The sequence below is a fragment of the Dama dama genome, chromosome 1, assembly GCF_033118175.1.
Source record: "Dama dama isolate Ldn47 chromosome 1, ASM3311817v1, whole genome shotgun sequence".
In the NCBI taxonomy this organism is placed as follows: domain Eukaryota; kingdom Metazoa; phylum Chordata; class Mammalia; order Artiodactyla; family Cervidae; genus Dama; species Dama dama.
This window is the reverse complement of record NC_083681.1, coordinates 82,207,424-82,218,428: the sequence shown is the minus strand read 5'-3', so window position 1 is coordinate 82,218,428 and position 11,005 is coordinate 82,207,424. Positions and strand designations below refer to the sequence as shown.

General features: G+C 40.3%; 1 pseudogene; it reads left to right on the top strand.

Moving 5' to 3' along the window:
- The first annotated feature begins 9,773 nt into the window (after positions 1-9,773).
- On the top strand, positions 9,774-10,711 carry LOC133056708 (olfactory receptor 5B12-like; annotated as a pseudogene).
- Positions 10,712-11,005: the final 294 nt, after the last annotated feature.

The window sequence follows — 11,005 nt, the reverse complement described above, 5'->3', positions numbered from 1 at the left end:
CTCCAGATGGACAAAGTTCTGAACAAAGGCTTTTTAGATCAACAGTCAGGCAGAGGAGCAGGATTCTCTGAGGCAGGCCATTATGTACGATTTTAATGACAAAAGCATCTAAAAGAAAGTCAAAAAAGCAGAATCAGAACTGATTTTTCCATGCAACACAATATGACAAGGAAAATTCTAGGAATTACTGCACTGGGGCTTTTAAAACTGATAGGCTATAAGAAATAGATTTTAGGTATGATGGATTCTCCTTGAGAAATAGGTTATGGCTTGGCACACAACGATGCATGTCTCCAAATTAGTGGGAATAAAATGTACGCCAATCTGAACCTAACTGTTAGTCCCAGTGGTTTTTGCTTTATGCAGGACAAGATTTGAGTTATTCTTACCAGTTGTCCATGCTGGTCCTATGGTCCACACCAATCATTCCTCCTGATAATTTTGGTGTTTGGGATGGGCATTTTTGTTTGTTTGTATTTGTTTATGAAATTTTGTTCTGGTGAGAACATTAAAAACAAACTTTCAAGGAACAAGTATTGCTAACTGTGCTGCGGTCCCTCTGGCTTCTTTTGATTCTGCCAACTTCTTTAACAACTTGAAGACACTGTAGCTTTTCACTCTGTTTGGGCTATCCTTCCTGTGCTATGGAGAAGGAAATGGCAATGCACTCCAGGATTCTTGCCTGGAGAACTGCATGGAACAGAGGAGCCTAGCAGGCTATAATCCATGGGATTGCAAGGAGTCAGACACGATTGAATGACTATCACTCACTGTTACTATGTCTATCCATCCTTCATGTATTGGCTGAGGTGCTGATTCTCCTGAGAAAACCTTCTGCCTGTCATTGAAAGTATGTTTTTATGGGACTTCCCTATAGTAGTCACTGGTTAAAAATCCACCTTGCAACTGCCTTGCAATTTAGGCAACAGATTCGATCCCTGGTCGGAAATCTAAGATCCCCCATGCAGAGGAGCAACTGAGCCCGCTTGAAACAATGAAAGATCCCGCTTCATGCAGTGAAGATCCATGTGCCAACTAAGATCCAACAGTCAGATAAATGAAGATTTGCAAAAGTAGATTTTCATTATTCATTCTCATGTGGGCATCTTGTTCTATTTATAATTGTGTACCCTTGTGTGTGAGTTTGCTTAATGTTTGTCTTCTATAAACCTAAGCATGTGAGACTATGAACATGGTTATTTTCTATGGTTATGGCCAGGACTATGCCTAAACTCATCTGGGACCAATACACAATTGAATGAATGAATGAATAATTCTTGTCAATGGTGCAAATGTTTGAGATGAATTAAGGCATGCAATTCTGTCTGAAATCCATTTGGCTTAATAACAGACTTCTGTCTGTTATTCCATGTTTATGCCAATATTCGGCCCTAGAAGTAAGATGATTTTAGCATCATCAAAGAGAATTAATACAAGCTATGTTAATACACTCACAGTCTCCCTCAGCAAGCAGAACTGGATTCCTATGCACACATTCATCACTTTTTGTCCAGTAGTCTGAGGTAAGGACCTATTGTTGCTCTCATGGGAGCTTTGTCCTCTGAGAGTTCCATGGGTGTATAACTCTCTTTTTCAGTTCCCAAGCACATTTGACTTTATATGTAAAAGGCCAAGTGCCAGAGTTCCTTGACCATTCATTCATTCAACTGATTTTCAGTGGTGCCTGTTACCTTCTATGGCATCTCCCCGGAGTAAGATCTCCCCAAACTGGGAGCCTGCAGTAACAATCAGGGCAAATACCTGCAAGTACTCATGACTTTGCTTATGATGATCGCCATTTTCAGTGGCGATCATCACTACAGGGATTCTCTTCTTTTCTCATGACAGCAGTGGTCTTTCAGCAAGGGTGTTGTCTGGGGCTGCCTTTCTAATATCTCCATTTTATAGATGAGCACATAGTGACATAAAGCAATTAAGTGATTTATCTGAGGAGACAGATCAGCAACTCTTACCGTACAATCATGTTAGCTACTTCTGTGGCATTGCTTTCTTTCTCAATCTCTCTTTGTTCTGAAAACTTTTCCCCTTTGATCAAAGACTAAGAAGAATATCTCAATTGAGTGTTTCTCGTCTTTTATGAATTGAATTTCTGATTTGAGTCTCATATGTGAAATCAGTGAATTTGCTTATTCGTTTTTCAGGGAGCCAGGTAAGCCTGTGATCAAATTTACAATTTGTGTAAATTCTCAGGGCCAGAGGTAACCAGGAAAATATATCAAGGTGCCTATTTCCCTCTTGATTTATTCATAACTGAATACTGAATGTTTTGAATGTTACTATGTGTCTGTGATTTTTAATGACAGACTGAGTCACAAATAACATGGAAATTCTTAAGGAGGATATATATTTATCTTGCAAAAAAATAATAAATAAAGGAACAAGAGGATCCCGAGTCCCTGCTTTGCCATACATGAGCTTGTAGAGTTTGGACAAGTTGTTAAACCTTTCTCAATTTTAGCTTCCTCTGGTGGAGTATGGTAATATTAGCTATGCTGGCTAATCCCAAGTTTTTTGAGGGTATCAAATTGGATCTCAATTTGAACTTTTATTATAATTTGGAGAGTACTTAACAACATTAATGAAAAAGAGAAGGAATAGAGAAAAATAAGATAAGGGGGACCCTGGCTAAGTGACCAACTATAAAAATGCACTGAAAGGAGAGATGTAAAAATCACACTAAAATAAAGAATTTATGGGAATGAGGGATCCTGGACTTTAGTTTTTATTCTGAAGATTTGCTGGCGTTAGGCACCTGGATTGATTAACTATTAGATGCATTGGCCAGTGAACTATAGCATAAATAAATGAGACCATGGTACCATCCCACTGGCTTGAGGGACAAAAACAGTGCTCTCTGCTTGGGAATAAAGAATAGAAATATCTGAAATAATCAACATTTTATATGTTTCTTTTGGTCTTTTATACTTTCTGACCAGGGAATATGCTTTTTATATCATCCCAGACCTCATGTATTGTAAGGACTTGGTAGCTGGAGAAAGAATGAATGTTGGATGAATTACTGAACAAATTCTAGCATTTAATGTGGCTTGTTAATTGGCATTACTCAAAACTTATGTAACTTTCAAATGTGGATGTATCCTTTCCTTTCCTTTTCTTTCTTGATAGAGGGGAAAGGAATTTGATTGTAAACATGTGAATATAGTCCTTGTTACTCAAATTGGATTCAGAAAGAGAGTACATTAGCTAAATTCCCAACAGCAAAAAAAAAAAAAAAAAAAATTCCCAACAGCTAATTGTATATTCGATTCCAAAAGTCCATGCTCTTTATTTCTCCACATTACTTGTGAATAACACACTCACTAATTAGTCATTCATGAATCAGCTCAGTGCAGTCGCTCAGTTTGACTCTTTGTGACCTTATGGACTGCAGCATGCCAAGCTTCCCTATCCATCACCAACTCCCCAAGCCTATGCAAACTCATGTTTATCGAGTCGGCGATGCCATCCAATCATCTCATCCTCTGTTGTCCCCTTCTCCTCCCACCTTCAATCTTCCCCAGCATCAGAGTCTTTTCCAATGAGTCAGTTCCTCGCTTCAGGTGGCCAAAGTATTGGAATTTCAGCTTCAGCATCAGTCCTTCCAGTGAATATTCAGGACTGATTTCCTTTAGGATGGACTAGTTGGATCTCCTTTCAGTCCAAGGGACTCTCAAGACTCTTCTCCAACACCACAATTCAAAAGCATCAATTCTTCGCCGCCCTGGTTTCTTTATTCATTCATAAATAGACCAATATAATGAAAAACATTTTTGTGCCCAGAGCTGGGGTAGAGAGATTACATATAAAATATAAGGAGAATATTTCAAAAACTCAAGCTTTGATTCAAAATGACGTTACTTTAAATACCAGCTCTGCTATTAGATAGTTTAATGGACTTCTTTGCATTACTCCTTGTCAGCAAGCTTCAGTTTCCCCATATGTTAAATGGGAATAATATCTCACATGGTTGGACGATAAATCAATGGAGACATAGCATGCATGTGGCTCCCTGAAAATAGTAAGTTCACACATTGGAGAAGGAAATGGCAACCCACTCCAGTGTTCTTGCCTTGAGAATCCCAGGGATGGGGGAGCCTGATGGGCTGCCGTCTATTGGGTCACACAGGGTCGGATACGACTGAAGTGACTTAGCAGCAGCAGCAGCAGTAGTTTCTAGCTACCGTAGTTTAGTTCATTATTTAAGTTTGTACATCTGCTTATATAGTATTGAAGTCCTATATGGGCGATACAGCTTAAATTAAGACAAAACAAATTATTATAAGTAACCAAATGGTCAGTGCTGCTCCATAGGTTGTAACAGAATGGCAGTGTCTAGAGAGGAGCAGGTTTTGAAGACTTCATGGAAGCTTTGAAACTCATGCTATTCGTTGAAGAACAAATTTGAATTGTACTAAGGGCACAGGACATCTTTTATCCTTTACATTATGTCCTGAACATCCAATATGTGGTGACCCAATCCCTCTCCCCACAAAAAAACTAAAAAAGATTGCTAAAAGGTCAATACATGATTTAAAAACATTTTATAATTCTACCTTTTCGGTAGATTAATGTTAACACATGAATGTGCTTGAAACTATTCTTTCTCCCCTGTAGGAAAGTGCAGGATTAAGACTCACTCCTTCATTTTGTTGAGAAGAAAGATGTAAAAAAAAAAAAAAAAATGAAATGCTTTCAGTACATTCTACCCCCAGATTTAGGGACATCTAATATGAGTATTGATTAAGGTAAGTAGGATCCAAGAGGGAGTCTTCTCTGAATGATAATGCCTCCCGGTGCCTCCCTACCACCATCAGCAGGAGTAAAGAGAGAATGGACAGCTACAGGCTCCTGTCAAGACCTTCACCCTCCCCTCCCACCCCACAGCCTCATAGCCTGGTTGGCACCCTCTAGACAGTCTAATCTAGAGATTAGGCGTGAGGACTAATCTGATTCTCTTTACTGGTGTGTCATTCACCAAGCTGAGGAATTCAAGTCAGCCTTAAACTCCTGTTAAATAATGTCCACATCTCTTCATATCCTTCTTTCTAAACCCAGCAGTCACTCCTGCCCGAATCCTGAAACCACTCTACTGTTCCTTCTGGAATTTACAGAAGGATTTACATTTATCTGCATAACCAGGATATCTGGAAGTTCCCATTACCAACTTGTCCACCTGAAATCTGCATCCTGGGACAGGGCTTCCCTCACAGCCATCTCTGTGTTGCCAATTTTCGCTCCCACTTTCCTTTTAATGCTGTATTGTTCCATGTTCTTAAATTTGTAACATTATCATACTCTGATTTTTTTCTCCAAACTCTTTCCTTTAATGGTCTGATTTAGCTGTGTGAATTTAATATGATATACGAAGGTTAAACCAGTAGAAAATTGCCAATATAATTAGAATTAATAAATTCTGGTGCAACCAGTCCAATTGTTTATGCAGCCCTTCTAAGTTAGACGGCCAAGAAGAATCTCCAACTCACCATGGCTAATCTGAAATCATCATTCTTGTTCTTCCTCAAACATCTACTTCGTCTACTCCATTCCCTTCATGATTTATATGAACAAATGGAATCATCATTTTCCCCTCTTTCTCTAATATCCTACATTTACTACATCAGGAAATCCAGCAAGCTCTACTTTATAGAAATATATTTAGAGTTTGGTAATTTCTCCTTGCCTTTCTCGCTACCACCCTGTTCCATACCATCATTATCTATTGCGTAGATTAATGAGATTAACGCAGAGAAAATGAATTGGGTGAAATTATAGCATCTCAGACTTCATTCTTGACATGGGAGCTTTCCTTTACCTCAGAAATCTATTTCCTTAATGTCAGGACCTTATATTTTAGGTCCCTTGATAGATTCCATCACTATCTTCTAACTGTAAGATTATCTGCATTGATTGAATCCTACTAAGTGCCAGGAAATATTGTTGTATCCACTTTAGATATGGAGAAACTGAGGCTCAGAAACCTTAGCTAATACACAGGATGATTCAGAAAATAAATTAATTCATACTTGGTATAGCTGTGCTGGCCACTATCTCAGTAGAAGAGAAATATTGTGTGACAGAGGAAGGCATAAATGGAATATGACAGTGGAAGTAATCTGGAACAGAAGCAAATGGAGTGAGTGAGGATATAGGATGTTTGACTTACAGTTATCTGGAATTCCTCGATCACAACATCCACTCCTATAATCAATACAGAAACAAATAACTCTGTCCTAGTCATAGTGTGTAAAAGCCTACCATGCCAGTTTGCATTGTCACTCCAGTTTGATGATGAGTTCAAGAAAAAAACTGATGGACAAATGATACTGAGCAATACCCAAAGTCAGTCATCCAGGACAGGACGGAGCAGGAGTGTGGACCCAGATGTCTCTAGCTTGGAATCACACTTTTAATGTTTATTCTCTGGATGTCTTTATTCGTTCTACAGGATTTTCTACAGTAGCCTACTGTGTCGGAATTATACATTCTATGTATCCTATTGACCCAGGGGTCTGGCTCAGATGGTAAAGAATCTGCCCAAATACAGGAGACCCAGGTTTGGTTCCTGGGTCTTGAAGATCTCCTGGAGAAGGGAATGGCTACCCACTCCAGTATTCTTGCCTGGGAGATCCCATAGACAGAGGAGCCAGGCAGGCTAAGGCCATAGGGTCAAAAGAGTTGGAAATGACTGAGCAACTGAGCATGTTTCCTATTATCCTCTGAGGCTACTGAAGACTTAGTTCAGTTCAGTCTCTCCATCAAGTCCGACTCTTTGTGGTCCATTGGACTTCAGCACGCCAGGCCTCCCTGTCCATCACCAACTCCTGGACTTTCTCAAACTCAATCAAGTACATTGAGTCAGTGATGCCACCCAACCTCTCATCCTCTGTCGTCCCCTTCTCCTCCTGCCTTCAATCTTTCCCAGCATCAGGGTCTTTTCAAATGAGTCAGTTCTACACACCAGGTGGCCAAAGTATTGGAGTTTCAGCTTCAGCATCAGTCCTTCCAAAGAATATTTAGGGTTGATTTCCTTTTGGATTGACTGGTTTGATCTCCTTGCAGTCCAAGGGACACTCAAGAGTATCTCCAACATCACAGTTCAAAAGCATCAATTCTTCAGTGCTCACCTTTCTTTATAGTCCACATGTCACATCTATACATGACTAATAGAAAAACCATAGCTTTGACTAGACGGACTTTTGTTGGCAAAGTAATGTCTCTGCTTTTCGATATGCTGTCTAGTTTGGTCATAGCTTTTCTTCCAAGGAGTAACAATCTTTTAATTTCATGGCTGCAGTCACCATCTGCAGTGATTTTGGAGTCCAAAAAAATAAAATTTGTCAGTTTCCATTGTTTCCCCGTCTATTTGCCATGAAGTGATGAGACCTGATGTCATGATCTTAGTTTTCTAAATGTTGAGTTTTAAGCCAGCTTTTTCACTCTCCTCTTTCACTTTCATCAGGAGGCTCTTTAGTTCCTCTTCACTTTGTGCCATAAGGGTGGTGTCATCTGAATATCTGAGGTTATTGATAATTTTTCCCAGCAATCTTGATTCTAGTTCGTGCTTCATCCATCTCAGCGTTTCTCATGATGTACTCTGCATATAAGTTAAATAAGCAGGGTGACAATATACAGCCTTGACATACTCCTTTCCCAGTTTGGAACCAGTCTGTTGTTCCTTGTTCGGTTCTAACTGTTGCTTCTTGACCTGTATACAGATTTCTCAGGAGGCAGGTAAGGTGGTCTGGTATTCCCATCTCTTTAAGAATGTTCCACAGTTTGTTGTGATCCACACAGTAACAGGTTTTGGCATAGTCAATAAAGCAGAAGTAGATGTATTTGTGGAACACTCTTGCTTTTTCAATGATCCAAGGGATGTTGGCAATTTGATCTCTGGTTCCTCTGCCTTTTTTAATACAGCTTGAACATCTGGAAGTTCACAATTCACGTATTGTTGAAGATTGGCTTGGAGAATTTTGAGCATTGCTTTGCTAGCATGTGAGATGAGTGCAATTGTGTGGTAGTTTGACCATTCTTTGGCATTGCCCTTCTTTGGGATTGGAATGAAAATTGACCTTTTCCAGTCCTGTGGCCACTGCTGAGTTTTCCAAATTTGCTACCATATTGACTGCACCACTTTCACAGCATCATCTTTTAGGATTTGAAATAGCTCAGCAGGAATTTCAATACCTCCACTAGCTTTGTTCATAGCGATGCTTCCTAAGGCCCACAACCATTTTGCCTTTTTGCATTTGTTTCCCTTGGGGACGATCTTGATCACTGCCTCTTGTATAATGTCATGAACCTCTGTCCATAGTTCTTCAAGCACTCAGTCTATCAGATCTAAGCCCTTGAATCTGTTTGTCACTTCTACTATATATTCATAAGGGATTTGATTTGGGTCATGCATGAAAGGTCTAGTGGTTTTCTCTTCTTTCTTCTATATAAGTCTGAATTTTGCAATAAGGAACCTAGAACATGATATATTAAGACTTCTGTTGTTAGAAGATCAATTATATTCCCCTTGATACAATAGTAGTGAAATGAAGTAAATTGCAGTAACCTATTTTATTACATGACTATTCTGTATCAGTTTTTAAAGTCTGACTTGTGACGCCAACATATCTCATTTAGTAAAAATCTTGTCATTTTTCATATGTGTCACTCAGTCATAGCCAACTCTTTGCAACCCTGGACTGCCTACCAGGCTCTTCTGTCCAGTGGATTTTCCAGGCAAGAATACTGGAGTGGGTTGCCATTTCCTTCTCCAGGAGATCTTCCTAACCCAGGGATTGAACCTGGGTATCCTGCATTGTAGGCAGACGTTTTACCATCTGAGCCACGAGGGAAGTCATTTTCATCAGTTACCTCTTTTTCTGAACTTAAATTTTATCAATTACTAGGTTAGAAGATTGGGTTGTATTATCTACAAACTCTTTCAAGCTAGAATAGTCTCTTTTCCTGTTGTTGTTGCTATTTAGTCTCTAAGTCGTAACTGATTCTTTGGAACTCCATGGACTATAGCCCTCCAGGGTCCTCTGTCCATGAGATTTCCCAGGCAATAATACTGGAGTAGGTTTCAATTTCCTTCTTCAGAGGATTTTCTCAGCCTAGGGACTGAACCCGCATCTCCTGTGTGACAGGTGGATTCTTTACCACTGAGCCACTTGGGAAGCCTCTCAGTTTAAAAATGATGTTTTGTTATTGGGCCAGTGAAATTTACAGAATTCTGATATAAAATATTCAGCTCAGTTCAATTCAGTTGCTCAGTCATGCCTGACTGTTTGCGACCCCATGGACTGCAGCATGCCAGGCTTCACTGTCTATCACCAATTCCCAGAGTTTGCTCAACCTCATGCCCATCAAGTCAGTGATGCCTTCCAACAATCTCATCTTCTGTTGTCCCCTTCTTCTCCTGCCTTCAATCCTTCCAAGCATCAGGGTCTTTTCCAATGAGTCAGTTTTTTGCATCAGGTGGCCAAAGTATTGGAGCTTCAGTTTCAGCATCAGTCCTTCCAATGAATATTCAGGGCTGATTTCCTTTAGGATGAACTGGTTGGATCTCCTTGCAGCCCAAGGGATGCTCAAGAGTCCTCTACAACATCATAGTTCAAAAGTATCAATACTTTGGCACTCGGCTTTCTTTACGGTCCAAGTCCACATCCATACACCAGACACTGTAATAGTTTTGACTCAGTTACTTAACAGTTCCTTTTTTTCCCCTTATTGCTATAGGACACTCAAAAAGTGTACAAATGACCCTAAAGAAAAACAGTACGTTCGTGACTGAGTTCATTCTTGCCGGGATAACTGATGACCCACAACTGCAGATCCCACTCTTTCTAGTGTTGACTCTCATCTACCTCCTCACTCTGGTTGGGAACCTGGGGGTGATCACGTGATCCTGCTGGACTCTCGTCTCCACACCCCCATGTACTTCTTCCTCAGCCACCTCTCTCTGGTGGACTTTGCTTACTCCACAGCCGTCACTCCCAAAGTGATGGCAGGATTCCTCATGGAAGACAAGGTCATTTCCTACAATGCTTGTGCCGCTCAGTTTTTCTTTTTTGGTGGCTTTCTTATTATGGAAACTTTTCTCTTGGCCTCAATGGCCCATGACCGTCATGCAGCGGTGTGTAAGCCACATCATGACACCAAGGGTGTGCGCCTGGATGGTCATAGGATGCTATGTTCTTAGTTTTCTGGAGGCCTCTGTGCACACTTGGAACACATTCAGTCTTTCTGCAGAACCAATGTGATTGATCACTTTTTCTGTGATTCTACTCCTCTCCTGGCTCTCTCATGTTCAGACAACAAGAGAAGTGAGATGGTGTTTTTCAGTTTGGCAGGCTTTAATATAATCGTTTCTGTCCTGGTCATCCTGATCTCTTACCTGTTTATCTTTGTCACTATTCTGAGGGTGCGCTCATCAGAAGGACACCAGAAGGCCTTTTCCACCACCTGTGCTTCCCACCTCACTTCCATCTCCATCTTCTGTGGGGCAGGCGCCTTCATGTACCTCCAGCCCGGCTCCCGCCATTCCATGGACACAGACAAAATGGCGTCTGTGTTCTACGCCGTGGTCATCCCCATGCTGAATCCGCCGATCTATAGCCTGAGGAACAGAGAGGTCAAGAGGGCATTAACAAAGGCTGTGGGGAAAGCAACGTCTTCTATAAAATTCATATTTTAATTATATAGATACAACAATAAGGTGGTTTCATGCAGGTGAGATCAAGTTAGGGGAAGTGTTGTTAGGCCAACAACATGCAAATTTTGATTACTTTCTCGAGTTCTTTATTAAGTCTATGATACAAATGACTTAAAAATATGATATCTCAGGAATAATAGCTTAGGAATATCAACCTTGAACCTAGAAGTCTTAGTACATAGTTTCTTCTTAGTTACATTTCATTATTTCTCATGATCATCCCCACTCTCATTTTAGTCAATGCATATTTAAATACATGTCCAAAGAAACATCATT